Consider the following 12,600-nt stretch of genomic DNA (forward strand, 5'->3'; position numbering starts at 1 on the left):
GCAGGGTGGCAGCAGAGCTGGGCAAGGGGCAGCAGCCGGGACCCTGGGTGCGGGGCAGCAGCAGGACCCCTGACATGGGGCTGGCAGCCAAGACCCTGGGCGTGGGGCCGGCAGTGGAGCTCCAGGGGCGGGACAAGCAGCAGCAGTGCCCTGGGGGCAGGGCCAGCAGCAGAATCCCTGGGCACGGGGCAGCAGCCAGGACTGCGGGCGTGAGGCCGGCAGTGGAGCTCTGGGAGCGGGACAAGCAGCAGCAGTGCCCTGGGGGCAGGGCCAGCAGCGGAATCCCTGGGCACGGGGCAGCAGCCAGGACTGCGGGTGTGAGGCCGGCAGTGGAGCTCTGGGAGCGGGACAAGCAGCAGCAGTGCCCTGGGGGCAGGGCCAGCAGCGGAATCCCTGGGCACGGGGCAGCAGCCAGGACTGCGGGCGTGGGGCGAGCAGTGGAGCCCCGGGCATGAGGCAGCAGAGCCCTGGGCACAGGACCAGCAGTGGAGTCCCCGTGCATGGGGCTGGCAGCCGGGAGTGCTGCATCCTATGCCTATATTCCTCTGGATGGGCTGTGATTTGGAAAGTACTGTAGGGAGACTGGCAAGGGAGGACAGAGTGGTTCTGATAGAAAAGGCTCTCCCATCAGGGTGTTCTCCCCTTGGCAGAGCCGGTACCTGCCTAGCTCTATAACAGCCCCCTCGTGTCATCCTTGGCATTCATGCTCCACCAGCACATACATAGAGGCCAGGCTTCAGGAGTCAATGCTCAGGGGGCATTTCATTCCCATGATGGCTATTCTGTGATGTCACCACAATGGGAGCAATATAATTATCAGACAGACTGAACTAGCACACCCTTTGCGGCACAGCAAGGACCCTCCCTCCCCCCTTACAGAGGGGTAAAGGAGGGATCTAAACATTTGCCACAGCTAATTAGGTGGAGCGCCAAACCCACCACCTCATCGTAGGTGGAAAAAAAATCCAGCTCTCCAACTCTGTGGCTAAAATGCAGAACCGAGGTACAGATATGTGGAGAAGCAGCCACAAAGTAGGAGACAAGAACTTTTCAACTTTGAGTATCCCCTATGGGACTGAGACCAGGACCAGAAATTATTATAGTTAATTATCATCAGCATTCAGTGCCTCAGGGGAATGGTAGGTACATCTAAGGACCTCATCACTGGGATTCAGATGTTTCCACAGGGGTTGGAGTTTGGCATCACCAAAGAGGCAAGCCACAGGACAGCTGTGAAAGGTGAGGGTGGTAGCTTTGAGAGGACTCACACCTGAAGGCAAATCATGAGAACCCCCCATATATTTTTTTATTGAGTCATGGGTCTTGGATTTCTGATTGGTGGGGGCTGCGAATGCTGCTTCCTGACACCAGCACGTTGGGCAATGCACCTGGAATATACACCTGTACTGATTCACCTATTAAAAAGTTTTGGAAGCAGCTGTTAAGCGCTCACCTCACACTTCCCAGGCATAGCGTTTTGTCCACAGCTTCACCAGTCCACAGCTTCACTTCTAAGGCTACTGGACACAGAACGACGCAGGGATTAATGTCTTACTGCCAGGAAAGGAGATGCTTGGAGCTAATGTTCATGGGAGGAAACTGAGGAGAGTTTGCCTCTCAAAACTGAGGCTGAGTTTTTAAATCAATAGCTTCACCTTCTGAAATGTCCCAGAAAAGCCTGTACTGATTTTTAATCTATTCTAAATGTCAGAACAAACATCATTTCTTCTGAAACCCTTTACGGCTGACAGTGCTAGGAGACGAGCAGGCGGCACTCCAGGCCCTGCTCCTGTCTATCCACCTCTCAGCCTGGGTGGTTGGAATGACCAGAACCTCACAAAGCTCAGCTGTGGGAAGGGCTGTTTAGTCAAACTGTAAAGTATCTTTTGCCCCATCCCCTCTAACTAGCCTTCTTACTCTGCTCTCTTCCCAGCCTGGAGTCCCTAGAAGCTGCTGACCCAGCCCCATCGCAAGCCCAGCTCCCCCGCATGTTTTCTCCTAAAGGTTTAGAGCCCCCAGAAAAGGAAGACGCCTAGGCACAATACCTTGTCTTGTTAGGGACTCCAGCTCTGGCAGTGCCCACAGAGCTGACGTTAGAGTTTGAATCTAAGCACTGACTGATCCTCAGCCCTGTCGGAGTAGCTCAGCCCCCTTCACCTGCAGGGGATGCAGAACGTTAAGTCTTCGTAAGCCAGCATCCTGCCACGCCACCCCTTCTCCATGGGCACATGACGGTTCTTCCATCTGACCTAGAAAAGCCCTGGAGCACGTGAGAACTGAAGACAACTGCCAGCTGCAAGAGTCTCGTCTCACTGCAGCTCTCGCTGGTGCTAACCCTGCCTCACCTGAATGGGTGTTAGAACCAGCTTAAACATTAGGTAAATTTCCCCAGTGCAGACAAGACCATAGGCCCAGATCATCCAAAGGTATTTAGCACTGAAATCAGTAGGGGGTAGGCACCTAACTACTTCTGAGGAGCTGGGCAGTGTCCTCCACTGGGAATGAGTCCAGCTCCTTTAACCTTTCCTCAGAGCCTAGCTTCTTCAGTCCTTGAGTCATGCTCATTACACTAGTAATAAATTCCTTAGACCAAGTTGCTTCAGAGGAGTCTGGGTATTTGCAGATTCCTCCTGCACCCTGAAGGCTTTACAGACAGCTGGATTCACCTCTCCTGGGTGCTTTTGAACTCTTGTCACTTCATATATGTTGTCCAGACAATTCCCATGCCCGCCCTCTCCTCCCCTCTACTAAACTGCAGGGAACAAAAGTGGTGAAGTTATGAATATAATTAATTAGTTGAAACAGATCAGCGATGAGAAACCCCCTTTATAAAAGATATTACCTCACCCACCTTGTCATTGCAGGCCTGTCTTAATGGCCCAGTGGTAATGACACAATGGCTATCATCTAATATAGTGTCTACCAAAGCTCTTGTCTCTAAGGTACAAGGTGCAAATGTCTCTCTTTTGTCAAGCCAACACACCCAGACAGACTCACACTGACTTGGCTGGGTGACACTGACGGATATGCAGCTGGGCATAGTGACTTCCGCCCACGCACATGCCCTTAACAAAGGGTTCTAATGTGTTTGGTATGGGAGAGTTGAGACAGACACATAGCAGGCAACAGACGCTATGACTCTGGAGAAGCTGCAGACAGACCAATAGTGTGGCTGGAACTGGAATCCCGCGGTGTTTTGTTCCAGTTCCGAAAGGGGCTAAGGTATGACAGCTACAAACTGCAATTTCCTTTTACCATCTAATTGCCCCACCAAAGAGTATATGCACTTGTCAATACATTAAACTAGGATACAGTATCCTGTGCCCACTCATTTCTCTCCTTTCAGGAAACCACTCACTCAGAGAGCCAGAATGTGCCTAAAATCTTACTGTCTCTGTTACTTCACACTTCATCTGCCATTAAAGGGAATGGTGGGTGAGAGAATATCTTTTATTGGACCAGCTTCTGTTGGTGAGCGAGACAAGCATTTGAACAGGTCTCTCTCAGCAACAGACACTGGTCCAATAAAAGATACTACCTCACCCACCTTGTCTCTAATACGCTGGGGCCGACATGGCTGCATACATTAAAGGGAATGTTTAATCCCCACCCCTGTTTCACACAAAGGACCGGGAGAATTGTTATGGATACAAATGGTCAGGGCCTCAGTTTTCTTCACTTCCAGCAGACCAGTGCTCCATCGTACCACACTGTGATATGGATTTAATACTGACCCAAAGGGAAGAGCATCACCTACTGACTCACCAATAGTACTTCCTGCAGCAGACTGGGGGCTCCTTCCATCCAAACCTGTTTATCTTATGAGACCTGACAAGATTACAGTCCAAGGTGGTCTGGCTGAAGTCTGAAGCAGATTGGAATTGATCTCAGCTCATTCCAGGCTGCCCTCTGAAGTGGAGGTTCAAGTTTATCTGGCAACACACTTGAGGCTGAGACGTTTCACTCCCGCTTGGACCTTTCTGTTTTATTGATTCCATTTTCCCTTTGTCTGTGGACACTAAATTGGCCATAAAGCAGCTTTGAGGCCTTTTCACTGGCAGCAGTTAAAAGAAGGTGAAATCAGGGTGGCATCTTCCTGCTTCTCAGGGAATGTCTACACTGCAATTAAACACTTGCGACTGGCCCGTGTCAGCTGACTTGGCTCGCAAGGCTCAGGCTACGGGGCTGTTTAATTGCAGTGTAGATGGGCTCTGGGATCCTCCCCACCCATGGAGTCCCAGAGACCAGGCTCCAGTGTGAGCCCGAACAGCTACACTGCAGTTAAATAGCTCCATACCCTGAGCCCCTTGAGCCTGAGTCGGCTGACATGAGCCTGCTGCAGGTATTTAATTGCAGCGTAGATAGACCCCCAAAGACTCACCCCCTCTCTGCTGGGATGATTTTACTGCTGCCTTATAAGAGATTCTTTTGGGGAGCAAATTACTTTGCATTTGAAATGCACCAACTGGTACGTCTTCCCAAAGCCTTTTCTGGGGAAATCCCTGGATCTCTCTGATGTGTTCACAGCATACAGACAGAGAAGTTAGATAAAGCCATAAAATACACTTGCTGGAAGGTTGCAGTGTAACACTACTTTTTCAGAACAACAACATGCAAGAACTCCAAAACAGAGAGAGACAAAGCAGGCTGCTCCCTAAAAACCAAATGGCACCACCCACTTCACCTTACTCTAAGCTGGCTTTCTGCAGACTCACTCCACAAGACCCAGTTCAGATCGCACACTTCCCTTGCAGAGCCCCTTAGCCTGCAAGCAGGACAAGGAAACCCCCTACATTTCAAGTGCTAGCTAGTCATTTTAACAGAGTTTTCAATACTCCACACTCTCCAATGCCTTCTTCCTCCCCCTCCCCGATCCCCAAACATGGGGAAGGGAGAAGCCAGTCCCCAGCTGGCTCTTTTTGGGTTCTGTTGGTGAGTGTGGCCCCATAGCAACTGGCAGCCCAAAGGAGCAGAAAGCAGAGATGAGCTGAAAAGATCTGAGCAGCCCCAATGTAAGCACCTAGGGCTGAGCCACTTACACTGTTTGACTTTGGTTAAACAGCAGCTTCTGAGGGCAAGGCAGGCAGTATAGAGGCAGGGATTAAGGCAAAGAACATTTTCTTCTTCCTCTGCCAGCCCTGCTGAGACTCAATCCCTATTATCACTGCCAAAGTCTCTGAAGGGAGCTGCCTCTGTGTGTCTGAGGAGTGTGACAGAAGCAGGTTGGAGGGGCTCCAATGGGCCTGCCCAGCAAAATCCCCTAGATTTGCTGTTCTTTGTTTTTCCTTATGCTTACATCTCACAAAGGTTAAAGAAGCAGAGAGGGCTGCAGGGGCTGGTAGCGCCTCCCTGCTTGGATGCAAAGCCTGGGGTTCAATCACCTCTCCCCCAGATGCTGGGAGATAGACGTTCCCCTTGAGGCACATGCAGGCCTGAGCCGACATGGAACTACAAGCCAGTCATCTTTGGTAATGGGGAGCAGCGCAAACCAGCCTGATTCTGGGGCTGTGGAAGGGCTCCAAGGTCACCCAGTGAGACACTGAAAGCTGTAGACACAAATTTTCATTAGAAATAGCAATCCTGCAGCAGCTGTCGCCTGCGCAAACCAGACACTCCTTTCAGTTCCTCCTTTCCCTGGTCGGTGGTACCAACAAGCGTCTACCTTGGAGACTGTCCCTTTCAGTATCGGGGAAGCTACACTCCTTGCACTATACAGCTCTATAGTAGGCTCCTTCTGGAAACCCACTGTTCGTTGTGATATTCTCTGGAAACAGAAAGGTCAGGCCCCAGCCACACCTCTTCTGCAATCTACCTCCCCAGAATCACCAGAAGGGAACAGGGGATGCAATGGGGGAAGACAAGAGGCAGGACCCCAAATAAGGGATAGGGAGCAGGATTTAAATTTGGGACTATTCTTCTTCCCTCACTGCCTGGGAAGCCTGCAGTCAGCACACTCAGCCCTGCACCTCTCTGTAACGCACCCTCTCCCTCCCTGCGAGAGGGAAGTGCACTGCATTGTTCTCTGGTGTGCCCCCCTGGCAGGCTGAAGGAGTGATGGTGTTGACAGGCTGTGTAGAGAGCCCCTCACAGCCTGCCTCAGATGAAGACAGGGACGGATGAAGGCACAGACTCCGAGCTCCTGGAATCATGTGACTACGTCAGGCTTTCAGCTTTCATTCAAAAAAGGAAGTTTCTAGTAGCCTTCGTGGTTGTGAAGAAAATAACCAGGCCTGGCCCACCCAAGCGGATACACTCTGGCAACTGCTAAGACCTGGTAGGCCCCCGGCTAGCACCCCAGCCTCTTTGGATGGAGAGAGGGGAAGATGCAACTCCCCAGAGGGAGAAAGAGGCCCTATGCTTCTGCCTCTGCTTGTATGAGAGCAAAGGGCTCCCCCTTCTACACTGCCACCCCAAGTGGGTGGTGGGGCCACGGTGCCAGGCTGAAGGAAGGTCACTGGCATTTAGCCTTTGTGGGGGGAAAAGGAGACTGGCCTGTTTCAACATCCTCTAGCTTGGCTGCCATCTTCCATCCCCCGAATTGTTCAGGCACCTTGGCTGCCTTTTCAGTGTGGGGTGAAGCTCAACTGCTTGCCTCTGGCTTGGGAACAGGAGAAATGTTTACCCAGTATGGTGCTGTGGGGAGGGGTTTCCCTGCACACAGGCAGCTCCAGCAGCCAGGACTTACTAATTCACCTCTCTGATGAGGGAACCCAGCTGACACGAGGGAGGAGTGGGCACTCAAGAGACCAGGCTTCCTATTAGCAAGTCCCTCCTGCCGGATGCATGTGCAGGCTGAAGTGGAGGCGCTGTGAAGTGCTCACCTCTTCATGAGGATGGGGAGCGAGTGCTCCTGTGCCTGCAATTGGCTCCCTGGGGACAGCTGCACTCCAGGCATTAGGTGATTTATCCTCATCTTGTCTCATATTAGCTGAAATGCCAAGTGTCTCTTGTGACGCTTTAAACGGCCCTTACAGCTACTGGACAGGATCAACAGGCAGCCAAATCCCTGCCAGGGAAACATGGAGGAAATGTGGAGTCAAAGATGTCAAAGACCTGTTTGGGCCCAACTAATCCAGAAGCCCCCAGTACTGGTGCAAGCTCCTGCCCATCTGGGCACTGCCTGTCATTCCAAGACTTAGATTTTCCAATGAGGTGGCAGGGGTTGAGCTGGAGAGTGGGGGTGTGTGTGTAACCCAGTAAGTGTTTTTCTTGTGTGGGGAAGGGTCTAAGGCCCCTGAGGTCTCAGCGAGATGGGACTTTGAACCTCCTAATGCTCTGATGGGTTTAGGGGAGTTCTACTGGCCTGGGCCTTTTAAAGACACAGTAAAATAATAGCCTCTCTGCAAACCATTTGCATCATTGTCCCACTCTAACTGATGGAGCCCCTAGGGTGTGCTGAAGAGACAAACTAATCCCTGGCCTCCCAACCCTTTCTGATACACACTCCCTCAAAGCTCAGGTCTGTCATCTCTTCACCTAAAATTGGCACATTTTTCAAGGAACAAATTTTGAAATCAGCCAAGGCACTAGGCGCAACCAGATCGCCACCTGGGTACCGCTCCCAGCCAGCCACACTGCCCTGGGCCACAGAACCACTGTGGGTACCACTCCCAGCCAGACACAATCCCATGTGCCAAACCACTGTGGGTACCACTCACAGAGCGCTGCAGGAATTGTTCAGACCACACCAGTGCATGCTCACCTGTGCCACAGAGGCCTCCCAGATGGTACTAAGGCATGCTTTTCTCCTTTTTGGATGATCAAAGCATTCCCTACAGAAGTTAGGAATCGCATTGGTGATGCTTTCCATCCTGCAACAGTATCAGGGTGTCAGGGGATGGTATTCAGGATGTCAGGCACCCTGGGCGACAACCTATTATTTTCTCATTCTCTCTCCTCCAGTGCCCAGGGTTCTGTTGATGATACTCATGGTCATTTCTCCTTAGTTTTTCATCCCAGGGTAAGAGATTGGCTCTTTCTGCATGCACATTCTAGCCTCCACCAGGGGCTATTTATGACGATTGTGCATACAGTGTAGTTAGCATACCTGATAGGCGTGTGCAGCAGGAGCATGTCCCACATGTGGAGAAGGCAGAGTAGTAGGACTGGAGTCTTCTGGAAAATGCCATGTGATGAATCAGAAATAAGGAAGATGTAATTTGTCTGTCTCCACCTGCCCTACCCTGAGCAGAGTTTGAGGCACTGGGGGGTGAATGCTTGAAGGCTGAGAACTTGGTACCAATTATTGGCTAGAAGTGGTCCCAGGCCCTTTTCCTCCTAAGTTGCCTGAGACAGGGACTTTGGGAAGCAAAAGTGCTTCCTCTTCCTGTGAGCCAAGCCCCTTCAAAGAATCGCCTTCTGCCAGATTTCAGATCCTCCGTCTCTTTCCCCACTTTGTAATGTGCATCAGTTTCTCTTGTGCAAGCATCTCTGAGCGGAAGCTGAGCCTGCAGCTCAAAGGCTTTTCTATGTCACTTTCTTGTCTGAGAATTATCAAAGGCTCCTGCAGATTTTGTGTGTCTAGCAGCTTTAAAGCTGGACCCAAATATGGGTGAGGGGTTCTCCTCAGTCCCCGAGTCTGCCTCTCCCTGTAAGAGCAGTGGAAATCAAAGGACGCTCCCTTAATTGGAGACCTGGTGCTCTGTCTCTGGCTGCCAAGTCCCTGAGGAGCCTTGGCAAAAGGCAGGGGCCTCCTCCACTCCAGGCACTGAATCCAGTTAGTGATGATAGCACAGACCTTCTCTCTGCACATGCTCCTCCCTGCAACTCCAGGAAGCCTGGAGAGAACGTGTCAACCTTTCAATAGCAAAGGCAACAAATCCTAGAGATGCCACATACCAGCTCTATCTTAGGAACTTATGTGGTCCCCACCACCATACTGTCTGAGCACCTCACAATCTTTAATGTATTTTTCCTCACAGCACCCCTGTGAGGTGGGAAAAGACAATTATCCCAGTTTACAGGTGCGGATCACAGGCCTAGAAAGATTAAGTGACTTGCCCAATGTAAAACAGGAAGTCCGTGGCAAAGCAGGGAAGGGAACCCAGGTCTTGTGAGTCCCAGACTGAGAAGTGGGATGGGGATGAACTAGTGAGTAAACAAATTCCCCTACTCTTTTAGCCCCCTTTCCACTTGGGATAGATCCATGCAGAGAAGAGAAGACACTCTGGGAATGTTATCCCCACCCTGATAACGGGTGTTGAATCACTTGGGACTGAACTCTGGCTCAAGATCACTCTATTAAAAAAGGGACAGGAAGATGGGCTCTCTAAGCAATGCAGAAACAGCTGGTAAGTCCTGCTAAGATTTGATCCCTGGAGACAAAAGAGAAAAAAAAATTTTGCTCAATCATTGCTAGCTCAGATATAACCTGAAATTGCAATGGCTGAGACAAGAGTGCTGAACCGCCGCTCTGTCTGCACAGTCAGAGGCAGAGATGGATGGGCACAAGCGCTGCATCTGGTCTTTGCTAGAAGAGAGGCATGACCCAGGTTAGTCCAGCTTGGGGGAGAAGGCAGGAGCCAGAAAGGGCACAATTTACTGGCTGGGGAGGGGGAAGAAGGAGGAGAGGTTTAACCACATGTGATGCATGTGTGTGTGCATGTAAATAAGGCAGATGTACTTTTGACTCTTAGGATCATACTATGGTGATGGCCACAAATATAAGCACCTGAACAGAAAAGAATGAGAATGGTGAAAAGGGTTAGAAAGCACTTCTTGGGCTGATGGCTCAGCCATGATCTAGCTAGTCTCCTATAATTAACAACTCCAGCTCCGCTAGGAGAGATTCCAGCTGCTTTGCAGCCTACTCTATCAATTTTTCTCACACAGCTGACACACTCTGAAACCCATTCATGTGGGAAACAGGAATGTATATGCATTAATCAAATGCATCTGAAAAAGGAGGGTCAGGAAGAGTGCAAGCTCCAAGGAACTCAGGGAAAATCCACCAAGTCTGGGGATCCTCCTACTTCAGCATTCTCCTCTCTGCCCAAGGAGCCCTGGAGATTCCTCAAGGCAGGAAGGGACTGCTAGCATGGTATGATATTTAATCTACCCTTGTGTCCTGTGCATTGGGTCAGGTGCTCTGCTAGGGTAACTAGTCCTTGCCCTGTACCAAGGCAGGATGTACTTCAGTATGCCTAAATTATCTAGACAGTGCCTAGTCTTACCATGCAGGTCTCCTTTGGCCAGGGGTGGCCAACCTGTGGCTCCAGAGCCACATGCGGCTCTTCAGAAGTTAATATGCGGCTCCTTGTATAGGCACCGACTCTGGGGCTGGAGCTACAGGTGTCAACTTTCCAATGTACCAGGGGTGCTCACTGCTCAACCCCTGCCCCTGCCCCCACTCCACCCCTTCCTGCCCTCTCCCCTGAGCCTGCAGTGCCCTCGCTTTTCCCTCCTCCCCCCCAAGAGCCTCCTGCATACCATGGAACAGCTGATCAGGAGGTGTGTGGACGGAGGGGAAGGCGCTGACTGGCAGGGCTGCCGGTGGGTGGGAGGTGCTGGGAGCAGGGAGCTGATGGAGGGCTGCTGATGTATTACTGTGGCTCTTTGGCAATGTACATTGTTAAATTCTGGCTCCTTCTCAGGCTCAGGTTGGCCACCTCTGCCCTTGGCAGAGTGTCCCACTGGGAGCTTTCCTCTGTGACAGGGTCAGGCCAGATGGCTATAGGAGAGTAACAGAAGGCAGATATATTAGCCCCAGGCTAAGTAGGTCCCTTTTCCCTGGGTAAGGTAACAGGGAAGGTTCCAGAACAATTAGGAACTTTCTGGAGACAATTAAGGCAGGCTAATCAGGGCATCTGGGTTTTAAAAAGGAACTCACTTCAGTTTGTGGTGTGAGTGTGAGGAGCTGGGAGCAACAGGCACTAGGAGCTGAGAGTGAAAACACGGACTGTTGGAGGACTGAGGTGTACAAGCATCATCAGACACCAGGAGGAAGGTCCTATGGTGAGGATAAAGAAGGTGTTGGGAGGAGACCATGGGGAAGTACCCCAGGGAGTTGTAGCTGTCGCACAGCTGTTCCAGGAGGCACTCTAGACAGCTGCATTCCACAGGGCCCTGGGCTGGAACCCAGAGTAGAAGGCGGGTCCAGGTTCCCCCCAAATCCTCCCAACTCCTGGTCAGAAACAGGAGGAGTCTACCTGGACTGTGAATTCAGAAAAATGACCAAGCTGAGGGCTGCCGTGAAGCTCCAAGGTGAGCAAATCCGCCAATAAGCACAAGACCCATCAAGGTAGAGCAGGAACTTTGTCACATTCTCATTTAACAAGCCTACTTCCTGCTGGTGTTATATTCTCATCTTATTTTCTCAACGGCCATTAGTAAGAATAATTCATACCTTCCTTCCCGCCAGCCCTTGCTACTTGGAATAGTCTCCCATCCCAAGCGTGCTCCCTTGTTCTTCTTCAAGTTTCCCCAGGTTGACTTCTCACTGGCCTGGTCTGCACTAGAAAATTGTCATGTTCCATATAGATTGTTCTCACTAGCATGCGTCTAACATGCCAACCAAGAGTCAGGTCTCAATCAGGTCCTGGTGATGCTACAAGTTGTGCCAGGTGCCCTAGGCCTCCCTCCAGGATCTATCACAATCGCAGCTGAACTGACAGTTCAATCATGTTATTCTCCTTGTGGAAGGAGATCAGTGTCATGTTATAGCAATCAAGGAAAGTTAGTCCTCCCCAGGCGATCCTACCATGCCCTGTGTACTGTAAAAGTGGCCTCTCCTCACACCAGACCTGAGTTGCTGGGTATTGTAGGCTCCAAACAGGCTGTTTGTCTTTTTACATATTCTGGAAACTGCCATGTCCACTTATGCTGCTATACAAGTAATAGATCGACCCATGTCCTCTTGGTAATCTTTCTTTCTAGAGCTGCTGCCCTTTCTCCTGGCTCCCCTCACTCTTTCCTCCTGCCCCGCAGGCCTACCTCTAAGCCCTAAGAAGGAAGGTTATTTTCCAGCCATTTTGCTCTCCTCTGAACTTTCCCCCTTTGTTTTTCTGTAAACTAGGAGCCCATCCCCATAGGCCATCCCTGTCCAAGGCAAAGAAAAGCAAGCTGCTTACCTCACGTGTTTCCTATCTGATGTTCCTATTACTAGATCTCAATATGGCATTTGTGACAGCATTGTATTGTTGGCTCATTAAATTTACCCTTCATTCTCTCACCTTGAGTCTCCTCTGAGGTCTAGTTTCCCAGCCACTATCTTCTATTTGATTATTTCTTCTTAAATGAATCGCTTGTCTTGTCTTTATTGAAACTAGTCTTTTCTTGTAGCGACACCTGGAATAAGCAGGAATCCTATCTATCTAGGCATTTATACCATTCATCTCCATGGTACCTAAGCATCTCTGTCTGCAACCTCAACAACATTTGTATCAGTCCATGCATTACTGTCTCTGACTATTATGAAGAGTGAGTCTGAAGGGTAGGAGGGGCTCAACATACACCCTCCTAGATCCTCTGTCCCTTACACTTCTGGGATTTTTTGCTTTTGGGGGTTTATATTCCTGACTGGTAACCCAGGCCCTGAACGCTTACTGAAGTTCAGACCACCTCTGGCCTTCCTGCTGTCTCTTTTTCCTTCGGTAGAACCTC

At 50.7% G+C, this 12,600-nt stretch overlaps 1 protein-coding gene across 1 annotated transcript in view; it reads right to left on the minus strand.

Annotated features, from left to right (window-relative positions):
• SYNDIG1L (synapse differentiation inducing 1 like) overlaps positions 1–12,600 on the minus strand; it is a 100,806-nt gene that overhangs the window by 79,066 nt on the left and 9,140 nt on the right. The window lies entirely within an intron of this gene.

The sequence above is a fragment of the Lepidochelys kempii genome, chromosome 6 (genome assembly GCF_965140285.1).
Source record: "Lepidochelys kempii isolate rLepKem1 chromosome 6, rLepKem1.hap1, whole genome shotgun sequence".
NCBI lineage: Eukaryota > Metazoa > Chordata > Testudines > Cheloniidae > Lepidochelys > Lepidochelys kempii.